The sequence below is a fragment of the Herpailurus yagouaroundi genome, unplaced genomic scaffold (assembly GCF_014898765.1).
Source record: "Herpailurus yagouaroundi ecotype Mexico unplaced genomic scaffold, PumYag 387, whole genome shotgun sequence".
NCBI classification, from domain to species: domain Eukaryota; kingdom Metazoa; phylum Chordata; class Mammalia; order Carnivora; family Felidae; genus Herpailurus; species Herpailurus yagouaroundi.
The window spans coordinates 5,064-25,407 of NW_024412604.1; the positions used below are offsets into that span (position 1 = coordinate 5,064).

At 42.2% G+C, this 20,344-nt stretch overlaps 1 long non-coding RNA gene across 1 annotated transcript in view; it reads right to left on the reverse strand.

The window, feature by feature from the left end:
• Positions 1–547: 547 nt before the first annotated feature.
• The window catches only part of LOC121022266 (uncharacterized), a 30,706-nt gene continuing 10,909 nt past the window's right edge, over positions 548–20,344 (reverse strand). The window contains exons 4-5 of the long non-coding RNA XR_005786879.1: positions 2,990–3,271; positions 548–731 (exon numbers count right to left, since the gene is read on the reverse strand). This is a non-coding gene — a long non-coding RNA (uncharacterized LOC121022266). The remainder of the gene's footprint in view (positions 732–2,989; positions 3,272–20,344) is intronic.

The following is a 20,344-nucleotide window of genomic DNA, read 5'->3' on the forward strand; positions in this document are numbered from 1 at the left end:
GGCTACTTGCACACTGCCAGGCTTGTGGTGTTGCTTGGATGGAATCTGGCATATTAGCTGGGGTTGATCCGCAACGTGCACAGGGGTGGGAGTGGCAGGCTTAGCTCACTTTGCCATCAGTGGTCGCTTGCAGGAGGGGCGCTGCAGCACCGGGAGGGAGGCAGACCCATTGGAGGGATGGATCCACAGAAGCACAGCATTGGGCGTTTGCGTGGCGCAAGCAAGTTCGGTGATGGTAACCGGCTCCCTTTGGAATTTTGGCTGGGGGATGGGAGAGGGAAATGGCGCTTGCCAGCACCTTTGTTCCCCCACTGAGCTGAACTCTGTCTTCCGGGGCTCAACAACTCTCCCTCCCAGCGTCTTCTTGCCCTCCCTGCTCTCCAAGAGCAGAGCTGTTTACTTTTAACACTCCAGATGTTAAGTCCCGCTGGCTGTCAGAACCCATGGAGTCTGGCCCCTCTGCTTTTGCAAGGGGCTCTGCCTTGCCCAGCAGGCTGCCCCTCCACGACCTCGGCTCCCTCCCACCAGTCCGTGTAGCAGGCACTGCCTCTCCAACCTTCCTACCCTTGTCCACGGGCCTCTTGTCTACACTTGGCTCCGGAGAGTCCATTCTGCTAGTCTTCTGGTAGTTTTCTGGGTTATTAGGCAGATGCGGGTGGAATCTAAGTGATCAGCAGGACGAGGTGAGCCCAGTGTCCTCCTAAGCTGCCATCTTTCCAGGTCTCTCAATTCTAATTTACAGATTAGAAAACGGGGAAAAAGAACAACTTGTGTAAGTGACAAAGGTTGGACTCAAACCCAGTGAGACTAGCTCTAGACTCTGCGCTCTCAAGCAATTCATTTCACTATTGTACTGCCTCTCCCTATATAATTTATAAGCCTGTGTGTGTACATTCTAAACGAATATGTGTATGCTTAGGGGGTTGATATATATGGATGTATATACAAATATAGAAGTGTGAGGTATGTGTGTATGTATAGAGGTTACATGCCTCAGTGACACCATACTGAGAACACTCAATAAAATAGGCATCTTGCAAATCAGTGGCATTGAGAATGGACTGCAGGGAACAGCACCTGAAGTAAGTAGGGCGGCAAAGAGGCTGGGACACTGAGGTGCTCTTGAGGCTACCACAGTGCTGACTGACCATGTCACCAAAGATGTGGACTAGGTCACCAAGAAAAAGGAGAGGACTGGGGTCTGGAGGGCAGAGAGAGACCAAACTTGCAGGCAGGGACTGAATCAGACTGGGATAGGGGCTCTGGTTTAAGAGACAGCCATCCTGGGGCCGGGCAAGGTCCAGGTGGATTCTGGGAGTGAGCTGGTGGTCACTGGTGCTGTGACATCATGAGGAACTAGACAGCTGGGTACTGGAAGGGTCTTTGAGAACTCCAGACTGGGGCAGGGCCAAGCAGGTGACGGAATGCAGTGGGATGGTGGGGACTGTGGCAAACCAGAGAACGTGGCCACCTAGAGGCAGCTGCAACCACCCACTGTGCCATGAGAGGAAGTGGGGCCAATGCTGTGAGAGTTGCCAAGTTTTCAACAGAAAACAGAAATTCAGACTTTTACATGAAATCTCTTGATTTTAGTGTTGGTTTAAAAAGAATTTAGGGGCGGCTGGGTGGCTCAGTCTGTTAAGCATCCGACTTCAGCTCAGGTCATGATCTTGTGGTGCGTGAGTTTGAGCCCCACAACAGGCTCTGTGCTGACAGCTCAGAGCCTGGAGACTGCTTTGGATTCTGTGTCTCCCTCTTTCTGCCCCTCCTCTGCTCACACTCTCTCCCTAAAATGAAAAAAAAAAGCATTAAAAAAAATTTAGGGATAGTTGGCTCAGTCAGTTAAGCATCCAACTCTTGATTTCAGCTCAGGTCATGATCTCATGGTTCATGGGTTTGAGCCCCACATTGGACTCTACACTGACAGTGTGGAGCCTGCTTGGGATTCTCTCCCCCCCCTCCCGCCTCTCCCGCACTTGCTGTTTCTCACACTCAAAATAAATAAATCAACTTAAAAAATACTTTAAAAAATTTTAAATCACCAGACTTACTGCTAAGTAGTAGAACTGGGACTTAAATTCATGAGGGGCAGGGCCTAGGTTACCAGGCACAGACACCGTGGAGCACTGAGTGTGGCACAGGCCAGGAACTGTCACACACATCAGCCCTGCTTCTCCCAGCCTGCCTCACTCTAGAAAGCCTTTGTTCTCTGCTGACTGCTAACTAATAGGACAGATCTAGCCAGTTATGAATTAGAATATTCTTAGGGACTATGCCTTTCCAGGAAGAACCTCTGAAGACCACACCAATGAAAGTAATGACAGTAGAAGAACAGGAAAGTCAGGGTACACTGGCAACTTCTTTGTCTGAGAGGTAACTCCCAGTTCCTCACTCTGTGGAATTCTGGTAGGGCTGCAAATCAAGGTGCCCTGCCTCCCCTCCAAGAGTGATGACAATGTAAGTTAGGTGAGCTAAACAGAGAATGTTCTCCCTCAGGGAACAGGAACTGGAACAGGAGTAGACCTGACATTAGGATCAATTTTTAGAGGCTGATGTGGACATTGACAAAGAAATCTCTCTGTTTTCTAAGAACGCCTGTAATAAGTTGAAATTAAATGCCAAGGGCCATCTTCCCCTCTAGGTATAGAATCCTACCTGAAAATAAATGATAGATGAGTGACAGAGAAAAAGCCAGCATCCTGTTAATCATTTAAGCACCTGGATCATGCCATGCCTGAAATCTAACCCCTTACATATTTCAATTATATGAGCTAATAAATTGTCTTTTTTAAGCTTAACCTGGGTTAAATTTAGTCCCTGTCACCAGTAACTAAAAGAATCTTACTCAATTTGTAGAAAAATGGTATTTAAGAAGAGGACGTCCTGTCCCTTGTCCCTCAAGCTGGATGCAAAGTGTAGAGGCCTACTCTTCAGGGATGGCATTCAACAGTGCCCCTGACACCACCATTCCCATTTATTTCCCTCTTACCTGGAAATAGTTCAAAAGCACACCAGCCCTGGATAGTCCCGGTCCTGCAAACATGAAGGGCACCATCACCTGAAGGCCAAGGGACAAGGCAGTCTCCCTGCTGAACTCAGACCCCAGTGGTTCAGGGACCACCCTGTGGCTCTCAGACACACTCATAGGTCCATCATCTGAGGCTCCAGTCTTCCAGGCTGAAGGCGTGTGGCAGAGCCAGGTCCTCTGGCCTCTGCTGTCAGATCTCTGTCCCATCCATGTGAGCAGAGCTGAATCCCTGGCAGCCTTAACCTGGGAGACACAAAGCAACAATGGCTGATCAGCAGTTCCTGACTGCCATACAGCTGACACCCTTTAAGCCCTCAGGCCCTTCTGTCCAGCAGAGGCTGGCATCATTCTACCCAATCAATAGCCCCTTCATGTGTTGGGATGAGCACTGGGTGTTGTATAGAAACCAATTTGACAGTAAATTATATTAAAAAAAATAGTCCCTTGCTCAGGGACTGCTCCACACGGTCTCCTGCAACCTCAATTCAAACAGTTTTTATTTAATATGCACAGGTTTGAGAAAAATAACATATCAAAGAAGAGAGCGCTAAATATTTATGAATTAGAGTCAGCAAAACTGGTGGTATAGAGAACTCTGAAAATTCTTTCCTCCAGAGAAGAACAAGATAGCTAGCAAAAAATGTCAGAACCCACTTTTCAGAACTCTGGAAATTCACCAAAGGCTTGGAGCAATGCAGGAGTATTTACTCAATAAAAAAATGCTGAATCCTCAGCAAGAACAGCCACATTGTAGTATCCATGGTGTTTGTGATGTTTTTACTGTGCCTCAGTCCCACCCCTGCTCTGTGGCTCTGCAGCACCCTTAAAAACCAATATCCTGGAGAGAGCAGAATGGGCTGGAGCTCCTTCAAAGCCTCATTCTCAAAGAACTGTCATCATTTGACCTATCAGGTGGTTCACCAGAAAATGTCACTTACAGTCTATCTGTATTTCACCTGACTTATTTTTTTTTAATTTTTAACATTTATTTATTTTTCAGAGACAGAGTACGAATGGGGGGAGGGACAGAGAGAGGGAGACAGAATCTGAAGCAGGCTCCAGGCTCCGAGATGTCAGCACAGCACTTGACACTGGGCTCGAACCCATGAGTGAGATCATGACCTGAGCCCAGGTCAGCAGCTTAACCAACTTAGCCACCCAGGCACCCCTCGCCTGACTTATAAAATTCACTTCGTGTAAAAAGTCTTTTCCCTGGGGGACATTTGTGGAAAACAATCACAGGCACTTCACAACTGCCTAAAGCAGTGGGTAATAGCTGAGGTAAATAATATGCAAACCAAAAGCCTAAAAGGAAAAGCTGGGGAATGAGATGCCTAAATTTTGAAAAGTTCCTAAAAATTCCTGGGAATCTAGAAGGCAACTCATAGTGATCTGGGCATATGCTCAGGAAATAGCTGAGAAAGCTTGAAACTGTAACCCCCCAGCTGATCTGGAGGCTCTGCATAAGCACACCATGAAGGCTAAGGCAGGGCGGTGAATGACAGCACTATGTACTGAAGGTGTGCCCCAACAGGCACACAGAGCCTCCAGGCAAAGACTGGGGGACTCATGACTTCCACACATGGCATTCAAGGAAATCTCTATCCAAGAATTGCCTTACCACAGAGCAGAGTCCTCAGGGGCGAAGTACAACACAGAATACAAACCAAAGAAGTCACTTAGAAAAGTCGCTAAACCAACAACAGCTACAGAAAGCAGAAATAACAAGAATCCCTGAGAAGGGGGAGAACCTTATTTCCAGACTCGTCACCTTATAGAATTTTAAGCGTCCAGTTTTCAACAAAAAATAGGCATGCAAGAAAACATGATACTATGACATATGCATAGGGAAAAAGCAATTAATAAAAAATATGCTGAGGAAGCCCAAATATTGACTAACTAGACGAAAACCTGAAATCAGCTATTTTAAATATGTTCAAAGAACTTAAACCATCCCTGAAGAACTAAATAAAGTACAAAAAAAACGAAGTCTAACCAAAATGGAGAATATCAAGGAGGAGATAACTATTTTAAAGAAGAACTAACTCAAAATTCTGGAGTTATAAAATAAAATGGCCCTAGAGGAGTGCAATGGCTGATCTAAGCAGGGAGAATAAAGAACCACTGAACTGAAAGCTAAGTCAACAGAAACCATCCAATCTGAAGAAAGGAAACAAAACAGAATGAAGAAAAATGAATAAGTCCTCAGGGCCCATGGGACAGCATCAAGCACGCCTGCATATATAACAGGAGTCTCAGAAAGGGACGAAAGAATAAAGGAGTCCAAAATAATATTGTGTGTGAAGACATAATGTGTGAAAGCTTTCCAATTATGATCAAACTTCCATATTCAAGAAGCTCAACAAATCACAAGAATACAAGAACACAAATTACAAGAGATCCACCCCAAGACACATCATTATCAATCTGCCAAAAGTCAAAGATAGAGACAGAATCTTGAAAGCAGGGAGGTGACTCTTCTTGCACAAGGACTCCTCAGGAAGATTAACAGCATACTTTTCATTGGAATCCATGGAGGCCAGAGGCAGTGGGATGACATGTTCCAAGTGCTGAAGGAATAAGAACTTCAACCAAGAGTTCTGATAAGCAGAAAAAGGATCCTTCAAAAATGAAGGACAAATTAAGAGATTCCCAGATGAACAAAAATCCAGAGAATGTGCCACTGGTGTGCACCTGCCCTACAGGAAAGACCAAGACCAAGAGGCTGAAATGAAAGGACCTAGATAGTACTTTAAATTCATATAAAGAGTACTAGGCAAAGGTAACTACATAGGCAAATTAAAAAAAAAAGTATAGGGGTACCTGAGTGGTTCAGTCAGGTGAGCATCTGACTGCAGCTCAGGTCATGATCTCACGGCTCGTGAGTTCAAGCCCTGCATCAGGCTCTGTGCTGACAACTCAGAGCCTGGAGCTTGCTTCAGATTGTGTCTCCCTCTCTCTGCCCCTTCCCCAATCATGCTCTGTCTCTCTCTATCTCTCAAAAATAAACATTCAAAAAAATTTTTTAATAGCCAAAGAAAAGAAAGTATAAATGCACTGTTGTTAGTAACTCCTTTTTCTCTTATCCAATTTAAAGACAACTGCATAATTCAGTAATTATAAATCACTATATATGGGTACAGAATATATAAAAATGTAATTTGTATGACAGGAGGAGCACAAAGGAGAGCACAGAGCTATATAGGAACAAAGTTTCATATATTAGTAACATTAAGTTGCTATTAATTTAAAATTTTTTTAATGTTTATTTCTGAGGCAGAGAGAGACAGAGCATGAGTGGGGGAGGGTCAGAGAAAGAGGGAGACACAGAATCAGAAGTAGGCTCCAGGCTCCAGGCTCTGAGCTGGCAGCACAGAGCCTGACACGGGGCTCAAACTCACAAACCGTGAGATCATGACCTGAGCCGAAGCCGGTCGCTCAACCGACTGAGCCACCCAGGCGCCCCAAGTTGCTATTAATTTAAATTGCAATGTTATCTAAGGTGGGAATTGTAATCCTCAAAGCAATCACTAAGAAAATAACTAAAAAATATATATTTTAAAAATAACAATGGAATAAAAATAATACACTAGAAAGTATACATCTAATACAAAAGAAGAGAGTAATGAAGGATAGAGGAACAGAAAGAAACCATAAGATATAGAAACAAATGGCAAAATGGCAGATAGAAATCCTATCTTATCAGTAATTATACTAAAGATAAATGGATAGGTTGAAAGTAAAAAGGCTTTAAAAGACATACCAGGCAAAGAGTAACCAAAAAAAAAAGGTAGGGGGGAGGGTGGGAATGACTTTCCTAGCATCAGGCAAAATAGACATTAAAACAAAATTGTTATTACAGATAAAGAAGGGCATTTGATAATGGTAAATGGGTCAATATTATCAAAAAACATACTAATTATACACACCTAACAATATAGCCCCAAAGTACATGAGGCAAAACCTGACAGAATTGAAGGGAGAGAAATACAATTCAATAATAGAAGACTTCAACACTCTACTTTCAATAATCTACTGAACAATTAGAAGATGGACAAAAAAGGGAAGACTTGAACACTATAAACAAATTAGATCATACATCTATACACCATTCCACCCAACAACAGCAGAATACACATTCTTATCAATGTATACAGAACATTCATTAGGATAAACCACACATCATAGAAAAAACATACAAAATGTAATAAAATTACAAATAAATAACAAAAGAAAATTCAGAAAATCCACAAATTTGTGTAAACAACACACCCAAATAATTAATGGGTCAAAGAAGAAATCATAAGGGAATCATAAAATTATTTGAGGAGAATTAAAATGAAAATATAACATACCAAAACTTACGGGATGCTGGAAATAAAGTGTTTCAAATTTATATATGAAAAAGCCAAAAATAAAAGAGAAAAGCTTATATTACTAAATTGATCTTTCATCTTAAGAAAAATGAAAAAGAAGACTAAACCAACACAAAAAAAGTAGAGGGTAGGAAGCAATAAAGATTAGAGTGGTAATAAATGGAATAGAGAATGGAAAAAGCATATAGAAAATCAACAAAACCAACAGTTGGGTCTCTGGAAAGATTGAAAAAAATACACAAACCTGTAGCTAACCTGACCAAGAAAGACAGAGGGTGTAAATACTTAAGAGGGAACACTACTTCCAAACTTACAAATATAAAAATAATTGTTTCTGTAGTGTCGTGGTTATCACATTCACCTGACAAATATGAAAATAATTATGAAGGAATACTATGAACAATTGTATGCAACACATTAGAAAATCTAGATGAAATGGACGATTTCCTAGAAACACACTAACAAATTCAAGAAGAAATAAAAAATTTAAAAGACCCATAACAATTAAAAGATCAAATTAGCAATACAAAAAATTTCCCACAAAGTCCAAGACCAGATGGCTTCACTGGTGAAGTTTACCAAGCATTTAAAAAAGAATTAACACCATCCTTTATACACTCCCAAAGAAACTGATGACATGGGAACACTTCCCAAGTTGTTCTGAGAACTGTTTTGCCTGATACCAAACTCAGACAAAGATAACTTAAGAAAACTACAGACCAATATAAGAGCCTTATGCATACATACACAAAAACCATCAAAAAAATACTAACAAACTGATTTATGCGGCATATACAAAGGCTTATATGATGACCAAGTGGGATTTATCCCAGGAATGCAAAGTTGGCTCAATACGTGAAAATCAATGTATTACACCATATTAATAGAATGGAGGGGGAAAAAAAACATGATTCACTCAATAGATCAGAAAAAGCATTCAGCAATATCCAACACTGTTTCACGATAAAAATACTAAAAAAAATCACTAGGAATTTAAGGGAATTATTTCAATCTGATAAAGGCTATCTACAAGAAACCCACAGTTGACAAACTTAATGGTGAAAGTTTGAAATCATCCCCCTGAACTTTAGGCCTTTGCCACTCCTATCCTATTGCATTGTATTTGAAGTCCTAACCAGCACAATTAGGCAAAAAATGAAATAAAAGTCATTCCAACTGGAATGGAAGAAATAAAACTGACTCTGTTTACAGATGACAATATCTCGTACATAGAACATTCTAAGGAATACACACACACACACACATACACACACACACACAGCTAATAAGTTCAGCAAGGCTGTAGGATACAGGATCAATACACTAGCAATAAACAATCTAATAAACTAAGAAAACAATTGCATCTGCCATAGCACCAAAAATAATTAAATACTTAAGGATAAAAGTAACAAAAATGTGTAAAAACTTTTACCCTGAAAACTATAAAGCACTGTTGAAAGGAATTTTTAACAACCTAACAAAATGAAAAGATAACATGTGCTCATGGACTGAATGACTTATATTGTTAAGATGGTGATATTTCTCAAACTGATCTACAAATCCAGTGCAATTCCTATCAAAATTACACTGATCTTCTTCACAGAAAATGACAAGCTAATCCTAAAATCCATGTGGAAATGCAAGAGCCAGAATTTTAAACAATCTTGACAAAATGAATACACTTCCTGATTTCAAAACTCACTATACAGCTACAATAATCAAGACAGTATAGTACTGGTATAAGAATCAAAATATAGATCAGTGAAATAGAGTTGAGAATCCATAAATAAACCCATGTACCTGTGTTCAATTGATTTTCAGCCAGGATGCCAAGGCTATTTAATGGGAAGAGAAAAGTCTCTTCAACAATGGTGCCAAAATAACTGGATATCCACGTGCAAAATCATGTGTTTAGACACCTACCTCAAACCATATACAAAAACTAACACAAAATGGTCCAAAGCCCTAAACCTAACAGCTAAAAGCTACAAAACACTTAGAAGAAAATATAGGTATAAGTTTTAGTGACTTTGGATTAGGTAATGGTTTCTTAGACACAATATCTAAAGTAAAAGCAACTAAAGAAAAATTAAATAAATTGGATGTTATCAAAATCTAAGTTTTGTGGGACACTACTAATAAAGTGAAAAGACAACCCATAGAAACAGAGATAATATTTGCCATATAATCTGAAAAGGGTCTAGTATCCTGCTATATCAAGAACACTTATAACTCAACAATAAATCCAATTTAAAAACTGGCAAAGGAGTTGAATGGACAATAAGCACATTAAAAGATGCTCAACATCAGTTGTTAGAAAAATGCAAGTCAAAAGCACATAAGATGGCTCAAAAATAGACTCAGATCAATGAAACAGAATAGAGAATCCAGAAATGTACCTACCAACATATGGTCAACTAATCTTTGACAAAGCAGGAAAGAATATCCAATGGAATAAAGACAGTCTCTTCAGCAAGTGGTGCTGGGAAAACTGGACAGCCACATGCAGAAAAATGAACCTGGACCACTTTCTTACACCATATACAAAAATAAACTCAAAATGGATGAAAGACCTAAGCATAAGACATGAAGCCATCAAAATCCTAGAGGAGAAAGTGGTCAAAAACCTCATTGATCTTGGCCACAGCAACTTCTTCCTCAACACAACTCCAGAGGCAAGAGAAACAAAAGCAAAAATGAACTACTGGGACCTCATCAAAATAAAAAGCTTCTGCACAGTAAAGGAAATAATCAGCAAAACTAAAAGGCAACTGATGGAATGGGAGAAGATATTTGCAAGTGCCATTATCAGATAAAGGGCTAGTATCCAAAATCTATAAAGAACTGCTCAAACTCAACACCCAAAAAACAAATAATCCCATGAAGAAATGGGCAGAAGACACGAATAGACACTTCTCCAAAGAAGATATACAGATGGCCAACCGACATATGAAAAAATGCTCAACATCACTCATCATCAGGGAAATACAGATCAAAACCACAATGAGATACCACCTCACATCTGTCAGAATGGCTAACATTAACAACTCAGGCAACAAAAGATGTTGACAAGGATGCAGAGAAAGAGGATCTCTTTTGCACTGTGGATGGGAATGCAAACTGCTGAAGCCACTCAGGAAAACACTATGAAGTTTCCTCAAAAAATTAAAAACAGAACTACCCTATGACCCAGCAATTGCACCGCTAGGTATTTATCCAAGGGGTACAGGTATGCTGTTTCAAAGGGGCACATGTACGCCAATGTTTACAGCAGCACCATCAATAGCCAAAGTATGGAAAGAGCCAAAATGTCCATCGATGGATGAGTGGATAAAGAAGATGTGGTATATATATATATACACACATACACACACACACAATGGAGTATTACTCAGAAATAAAAAAGAATGAAATCTTGCCATTTGCAACTACATGGATGGAATTAGAGGATATTATGCTAAGCGAAATTAGAGAAAGAGAAATATCATATGACTTCACTAATATGAGGACTTTAAGACACAGAACAGATGAACACAAGGGAAGGGAAGCAAAAATAATATAAAAACAGGGAGGGGGAGGGGCGCCTGGGTGGCTCAGTCGGTTAAGCGTCCGACTTCAGCTCAGGTCATGATCTCACGGTCCGTGAGTTCGAGCCCCGCGTCGGGCTCTGTGCTGACAGCTCAGAGCCTGGAGCCTGTTTCAGATTCTGTGTCTCCCTCTCTCTCTGCCCCTCCCCTGTTCATGCTTTGTCTCTCTCTGTCTCAAAAATAAATAAACGTTAAAAAAAAAATTAAAAAAAAAACAGGGAGGGGGACAAAACATAAGAGACTCTTAAATATGGAGAACAAACAGAGGGTTACTGGAGGGGTTGTGGGAGGGGGGATGGGCTAAATGGGTAAGGGGCATTAAGGAATCTACTCCTGAAATAATTGTTCCACCATGTGCTAACTTGGATGTAAATTTTAAAAAATTAAATTTAAAAATAAATAAAACAAATTTTAAAAAACAAACATAAGACACCACTTAGCATAATGTTTTCAAGGTTCATCGATGTTGTTATATGAATACTTCATTTCTTTTTATGGCCAAAAAATATTCCACTGTATGGACAGAACATATTTGGTTTATCCATTCATCAGGTGATGGACAATTGAACCTTTTTTTTTTTTTTTTTTTTTTTTTTTTTACTTTTTTGCTATTATATGCAGATCTTTGTGTGAACATGAATCTTCTGTTCTCCTGAATTATACATTTCGAAGGGGCGAATTTTGTGGCATGTGATTTATATCTCAATACAAAATTCATGAATTACTTATGGAATAAGGCCAAGCAGCAGAACACTAGCAGCTTCCCAAAATCTCTGAGCCCCTAACAATAACCCTTATTCCTTATCACCGGGGCGACTGTACAAACCTGGAGAGGATCACTCCTCACTTTCTGTTTCATCCTTATTTAGTGTTACCAACTAAGAGTACAGCCCTAAACAACAGTGTTTTGCTTGCTTTGCAATTTAGATCAATAAAGTCACAGTCCATGTATTCTTTCCAGGTCTGGTGTCTTTTACCTGACATGAAAATTCTTGCATTCAGCCAAGCTGAATTGTAGAACCACAATCCATCTATTCTACTCCTGAAGGACCATCCCAAAGTACTCTCCTTTCAAAAATAAATACAACGTGATTGGTTTTTTTTTAACAAAAAAGTAATATGTTCATAAGAAATATAATTTAAAAAACACAAAAAGGTACAAATAAGGGAGGTTAAATCACTGACAATGTTACTGCCCCCAAATAATTAATGCTAAATCCAATGTATATTCTTCCAGTGTGTACACACACACACACACACACACACAATTTTTTTTAAATCAATGTCCTAGATCCTGGGTAGTTTTATTTAATAAAATGTAAACATCCTTCCAACCCTATTTTTAGCACAGATATAATTTTTATGTAATTTCTCATGCCATCCTTGATAGTGTTGGAGAAGTGGATAAAGTACACCAAAGATGGCTGATGGAGCAAAAACAAGCTCTTAGAGACCCCTCCTCCGGTTTCTTCTTCCTTTGTTTGCTGTGCCCAAATAACACCCACCCCCCAGTATGGAGGCTGATAACTATAAATTACCCTTCCCACTTGCATTCGGGGCTCAGATCTTTGGAGAAATGGTCTCCTCTGAGCCCGCCAGTGTTAAATAAATCTCCAATCCACCACGATCTCCGAGTGCCACTTGGTTTTTCCACCAGCATTCCACCCTGGTTCTGTAACATACTTGGTTCCCTGACAGGGAAACCCAACCGCACTGGCCCACTGTTGCCACTGGTTTGGGAGAATGGCGAGGTGGTGATGGAATGAAGGATCGCAAGGAAGAGTGCATGCCCTGCCTGAATTTTGTCAGTCTCCTTCTTGGTTGCCTTGGGCCGGCCCTCACTCTGCCATTCCCACTGGACTTGAGGAGACTTGGCAGGTGAGGACCTGGACCTGACGTCGGAACTGGTAAGTCTGAGGACCAATCTAATCAAGCCCACTTGCAAAAGTAGAAGGGGGATATGATCACTCCCCAAGACTTCAGAAGTCTCACAGGTAGGGATTCTGTGGGAGGGAATGTAATAACCTCTGGTGTGTATGTGTGTATGTGCGACTCAGTCTAGCTTGCCTGCTGAGTTAGATTCTGTGGCTCCACAGGCGGGCGCCCTTGGGGTCCCCAGGGGCCGGGATCTGTGGGGCTGAGCATTGCCTGGGTTCCTTAGGGACATGGCCAAGCAGGCATCTGGCTGGTCTCCTCATTGGAGGGGGCGCCCCTGTCCCTCTGTCTTTGGGACTCTGCCTCATGAGAGCATTGTGGGGTCAGGATGGAGCAAGGAGAGCCAGGCAAAGGTTTTAGCTGCTTTATCTGAAGATTCACCCAGGGAGCCAAAGAAGTGACCCACTGCTCCCCTAATGTTCTGCCTCTTCATGACTCATTAGGTTTCCTCCCCCTCCCCTGAGCTTGAAACTCTTCCCATTTCTCCTCCCCTTCTGGGCCATAGAACCCTCCTCCACAAGGACCACTAGCCAGATTGCAAATTTGCCCAGGTGCAGGCGCTCTCCAGATGCTGGTCCACATCTGCCAGTGTCAGGAGGCTCTCTGGGGGATCAGAGCAGGGGGTTGAGGCGGCCATAAATATGAACCTACTGCAAGGGGAAAGGACATTAAAAAGAATACGTGTCCCAACCAGGGAAAGTCCCAAAACCCAATCCAAAATCAGGAGGAACCTCCAGAAGGGGAACTTATTGGTCTAGCCAAGATAGAACAAGACTAAACGGGGACACTGACTCTCCCTGTTCCTCTGCTTAATAGATGTGAGGGATTCTCCTCATTTCCCAGGTTAATGGCTATAATTAGAGCCAACTGTGGTTAGTCTGTCTCGGGACAGGGATTTTAAGAAATATTCCCAAGCAGTTGCTGCTTCTGCTTTCCCCTCCCCCTCATGTTTCTGCACCAACTTGGGTGTGGTCCTATACCATCCCCAGTGTCTCAGGCACCATTGGTTCCTCCTCCCACCCTCCAAGTCAAGGAGCAAAGTGCACCCCCCCTTGGACCACCCAGTTCAGATATCTCCACTGGCACCCCAAATGAAAACTGACAATGGGGAAAAATTGATTGACTTTTAGGTGGACGCAGGTGAAACATATGCGATGTTTAAACTAATTTAAGTTTATTGGACCTGCCTTTAAAGTTATTGGCAAAGTTCAAATAAGCTCATGTTATCTTTTGCAATTTGTTAATGATAGTTAATTTTGACTGTCTCAAAGTTTTCATGGGTAATTGTTAAGATAACTTTCAAGGACCTTGGTAACCTGAAACTTTCCAAATAGGATGGAATGCTAAAGCATTGATTACTGAACATAGGTTTGTGTTTTAAACTTCTTATTGCTGAGAAATTAAGGCTATTTGGACCTATTGGAAAACATGCTTTGTACTTAATTGGTTCATGAATTTACCATCTAAAAAAATTCTGATGTTAAACACTTCTCAATTGGTTACTAAGTCCTCCACTGGAGACTAAGGTTTCCTAAGAGTTAAAATTCTGCTGAATGTACTTCATACTGATGAAAATCAAGAAAACAACACTGTATGTAGGAAAATAGGAGGTATATAAGAAAGATATAAGGAATGGAAATACAGTTTCGTTGAGGGTAGAAGAAAGTAATTTTGTCCTAAATGAGACTGGTTATTTGGAAGGAAATGGCTTTGGGACAAAATTTGGAAGCAAAAGAAAGTTGTAGAAGGTTGATATGAATGGAATTTTAAAAGTATACTGGTATAAGGTTGAAATTCTGCTTTTCTTTCTGCTAAAATGACAAAGTTTTCTTGAATTGTTCATCTGCTCTTGATAAGACAACGCAAAAAAAGGTTTATCCTCCAGGAAAATCAAAGTTTTAGGTCTCCTCTCTATCAGGTCTTTGATTACTTAGTTAAAACTTCTCAATGTTAAAGGACCTAGGTTTTGATAACAACTGTATAATGCTATATATTCACCTTTGAGATCTTTTATTGCCACTTTGGTTGAATAAATAAAATTGTAAGATTTGTAATGATCTTTAATCCTATTTAGAATGCATTTATGACTTCTGGGGTTTTAACAAACTTCTCAGGATTTAAATGGTAAATGAAGTCTTCTTGACCAATTAGGCCCTTTTATTTGGGATGCTAAATTACGGAAAAGCACTGTCATACAATGGTAAACCTTAGGTTGTATTGCACAGGTAAATGCAGTAACTGCCCAAATATATGCAATTCCTAAAGTTTAAATGTTTTGATATAAGGTCAACAATATTCTGATTACTTGAGATGTTATGTGTCACAGAAATAACCACATTTCTTTGTCAATTGCATCATAATGAACTCTCATCAAATCTTTAACGATTTCTATTTCTGAGATTTTGTCATTTATAATTGTTCTTATTCTCTCACAAAACGTATATCTTCTTCAAGGAGATTTATTCAAAGGACTTTGTGGATAAATACAGGTATCTGATATCTTAAAATTAATACTAAAATGGGTAAGAATTTCCAGAACTAAAAAGCTGCATTCAAATTGAACAAGAATTAGGAACATGGGATTAAATGAACTGAGAAAATTTAGTTTTATGATTCTTGTTGAACATATTGTTGGTTCTCTAATATCTCATCTCCCAGATTAAGGAAACTTTCTCTTAAGATATCTATGATATACAAAAATGTCATAAAGTATGCATTTGTAAACTGAAGCATTTATCTTTTTCTCTACATAACTCCCCTGAAATTCGGAACTCTCAATGAGTATTTTTTCTTTCATGGGAATTACACTTTTTTGCATAAGTTCAATAATAATCTGTTCATCATGCAACAGGTCACCATTGGAAATACTGGTTATTTTACCAAGGCTTCACTGGAATGTCATATTTGAGGATGACATTCATAAACTCAGATATGACCAGACAGCTTTAAGGAATTAGGGTTGGCTTTATAAAACATGGAGCCATAATGCCCCTTGGAAATGTTGGCCTGGTGCCTTGCTTGCTGAATTCCCAGCAGCCTCAACAGGTAGGTAAAGACGGCCACTTCCTGGCAGGTGCAGGAAACTCAGGATATCTTGGGGACCTCACAAAGAGGAATTTGCCCAATTCTACAGGTATTGCAGGCCTGTTTGATGGCAAGTATTTGGCTTGGCTCCTGGCCTGGATAGGCTACTAAAAATTCAACCCAGAGATTGGTTATAAAAAGCTCCAACGAAGAAAATTTACAAGATCCTCATGACCAATCGCTATTCTTGCTGAGCTTATGTAAATAATTAGGTCAGATTTGTTAAGACTGGATTTGTTCTACAGATGCATTTGTCTCTATTTAGCTATCTCTGGAAAGGGAGGGGGGGGGTGTGTGTCTTTAGAGAACAACTGTTTCAACAATGCACTGTTAAGAATGTTAAATTCTAGTCATGATCACCTTTAAATGTTTGGTTTTTTGCCTAAACAACTTGAGGTAAACATCAGAAAATTGTCAAACTATTTCATGTATAGGAAATTTTCTGTGCTTGTTATTCTATGGGGATAAAAATAACACCCCATAGGCATATGATTATTTACACAACTGGAAAACAGGATGGATCCCTAAATATGCAAATCATATCTTCCCTAAACCTGATCTGACAGTTACCAGAAATCCACCCTTTCCAAAACTTGGAGATAGACTTTACAGACATACAACCAAATAGAGGATTGAGTTTCAGGTATCACCCCCCATGGGTCCATCACTCCAGAGCTAAGAAGGACAACTCAGAAGAACCCACAACCTGGCGAAGTGATCCAGATCCAGTCAACCCACTAAAACTGACCCTCAAAAGGGAAACTGGCCCTTGAGACCTCCAGCCCTGCTCCAGCCACACCCCAGAAGCTGGCTGGCCTGTGCATGGCAGAAGCTTGAGGAATCAATGCGTGAACCTAGCCCGGGGGTTTGGATGCAACTCTGCCAGCCCTTGCCCCTTACCGGTGTCATAGCCCTGATCTTACTTCTTACCATTGGGCTGATAGAGACTGCACCAACAAGCTGGACATGGGACAAAAAGATGCATTCTGGGCCTTGCATACCTCCTCTGGATGGGAGGATTAGTAAGTATTGCCTGTATGCTAGGATAACCTCTCTCACCCTCACAACTGCCACTTACCCACTTTGCCCCCAGGATTGTTATATGACAATAAGGGGGGCAAGGGCATCCAGCGCCTTCACCTGCCTCCACAAAGATCACTACAGGGGAAAAACACGCACTGTCAGTCGCCCGGTGTCCCAAGGACTAAGTATTGGATCATAGAGATAACCCGAAATGTCAGGAACCCATGTCACAACAAGGGCCTCTGGAGAGGGAAGTGAGCTTGCTACACTTACCTTCCTCAATGGGGGAATCTCAGATGGGGGAGGGGTTCAAGACAGGGCCCTTCAAACAGTTATAAAGGATAGGGGAATGCAAGCCATAAAGGCGGCCACTCTCCTGGCAGCCTACCAAGGTGTGAACTTTTCAGCCCTCAGTCAGATGCTTACCAATTCCCCACTCCAGCGTTAGGCCAACACTACTCTACAAGTCCTCCATAAAATAGATAATCACATACAAATCTGCTGGATGTGCTTGCCCCCTCAGCTGGAGGGCTTAACTTAGCCACTCCCATCCCTTTGACCTGGGAAGCTCCTGAAAATCTCAAAACCAACACCTCTGTCTTAATTGGACCCTGGTCACTGGCATCTATTTCAAATGCCGACAATCTAATCTGTACAGTCCCTGAAGGTATGAATGGTACCTCTCTATGTGGGAGAAATATAACCTTAAAGAGAAATGCAACCCTATGTTCAACCCCTGGGGTGGTCCATCTGTGTTCTAAATCGGCCTACTGATGCCTAGAGCCCAACTGGACTCAGCTTTGTTATTCCGTCTTCCCAACCCCAGAAGTATCTGTATACACTGAAGATCAGCTCTTAACAGCCTGTAACCCCAAGTACTGGGCTAAATGGGCAGTCCTGCTACCCATTTTGATAGGCACAGGAATTGTGACAGGAATAGGAACTGGAAGAGGGGGCATAGGTTCATACATAGGACTATACCATAGACTATCTGAAGAGCTAAGTGAAGACATCGAATGGGTGGCAGAGTCTCTGGTAACCTTACAGAGCCAAATAAACTCTCTGGTGGCACTGACCCTCCAAAACAGGCGAGCCCTTGACCTCCTTACTTCAGAAAAAGGAGGGACTTGCATCTTTCCGGGGGAGGGATGTTGCTATCACGTAAACCAGTCAGGAATAGTTACAACAAAGGTTAAGGAGCTCAAGGAAAGAATTCAACATAGGCCACAGGAAACTATCAATCAATGGAAAGGATGGGACCTCACGGATTGGGCATCCTGGCTTCCTGCCCTGGTGGGGCCCCTCCTCTCCATAATTTTACTTGGATCCATTGGCCCCTGTATACTGAATGCTGTGGTACATTTTACTGAAAACACTGTTGCTCGCCAAACGACTGCACGTATCTTAGTCTTCCGAGAGCACCAACCTGTAAAACTGAAAGATGATGCCTACTAAAAGTTTTTTAAAGGGCACCAAAGGGGGGAATGTTGGACAAGTGAATAAAGTATGCCAAAGATGGCCGACGGAGCTAAAACAGACTCCGGTCTCTAGCTTCGAGACCCCCTCCTCTTGGTTCTTCTTCCTTTGTTTGCTGTGTGCGCCAAAACCCCCACCCACAGATATGGAAGCTGACAACTATAAATTACCCTCCCCACTTGCATTCGGTGCTCAGATCTTTGGAGAGACAGTCTCCTCTGAACCCGCTGGTGTTAAATAAATCTCCAATGCACCAAGATCTCCGAGTGCCGCTTGGTTTTTCTGCCAGTGTTCCAGCCTGGTTCCGTAACACACTTGGTTCCCTGATCAGGAAACCCAACCACGCTGGCCCATTGTTGCCACCTGTTTGGGAGAACGGCGAGGCGGTGACAAAGCGAGGGATTGCAAGGGAGAAGGTGTGCCCTGCCTGGATTTCGGCAGTCTCCTTCTCAGTTGCCTCGGGCTGGCCCCGCTCCCTTGTTCCCGCTGGACTCGAAGGCAACTGGTAGGTGAGGACATGGACCCAACATCGGAACCAGTAAGGCTGGGGCCCCAAAGAAGTCAGGCCCACCCAAGTGCCTGGAAGAGGGACGTGATCAATCTCCGGAGGCCTTAATAGGTCTCACAGGTAGAAAATTTTGTGGGAGGCAATGTAATAGACTCTGGTGTGTGTGTGTGTGTGTGTGTGTGTGTGTGTGTGTGTGTGTGTGTGAGAGAGAGAGAGAGAGAGACAGAGAGAGAGAGAGACAGAGAGACAGAGAGACAGAGAAGGAGAATGAGTGGCTTGGCCAGCCTTGCCAGCCGAGTTCGAGTTTGTGGCTCCATGGACAGGCACCCTTAAGGTCCCCAAAAGTCTACGGAGTCTGAATGGGCTCTCCTGTGTCGTGGTGAGAGTATAAGGTCTGGGGCAGTATTGGATCAGATTCTGATCACAAGTCACAAAGCTGAGTCCGCTACAGCCAAACCTCACCTAACGTTTCCCTCAGGAACATGACCAGAGGAGTATCTGATTGGCCCTCTCATCTGAAGGTAATCTCATTTGTCTGTGTTTGTGACACTGAACACGAGATAGGAATTAATAATGGGATCAAAACAGAGTAAGCCTCTGCTTTTAGAGGTCATGCTCAAAAATTTTAAAAAGGGATTTTCAGGTGATTATGGGGTGAAAATGACACCCAGGAAGTTAAGGACCTTTTGTGAACTAGAATGGCCCATATTCAATGTAGGATGGCCCCCAGAAGGGACATTAGATGCTCAAATGGTGCAGTGGGTCGGGCTAATAGTCACTGGGAACCCAGGCCACTCTGATCAGTTTCCATACATCGATTCCTTGGCTTGAAATTGCCCCAAACCCCCCGCCTTGGGTGCGATTCATCGTTAGCAAACAGAACCAGGCACAGGTTTTAGCCACTTTATCCGGAGGCTCACCCAGGGAGCCAATGAAGCAACCTGCCACTCCTCTAAGATTCAAAGGAGACACAAAGGAAGATATTGTCTTTCCACCTCCTTATGACTCATCAAGCTCCCTCCCTGCTCCCCCTGAGCCTGAAACTCCTCCCGCATCTGTCTTTCCACTGAGGTCACTGGCTGCTCTCGCTGCTGCTGCCAAAGTCGCCGCCAAGCAATGGGCGCCACCGCTGCTGCCGCTGCCGCTGCCGCCACCACAGTCGGCGCCACCCATCTCCCTGCCCCTCTCACACCCGGAGAATCCTCCCCAACAGGGGCCAGCAGCCAAACTCTGCCCCAGACCCAGACCTAATGCTCTCCAAATGCCTGTAAGGGAGATGAGAGAGCCTGAAAGACAGAATGAGGACGGAACCATCCAGCCCAGCCAT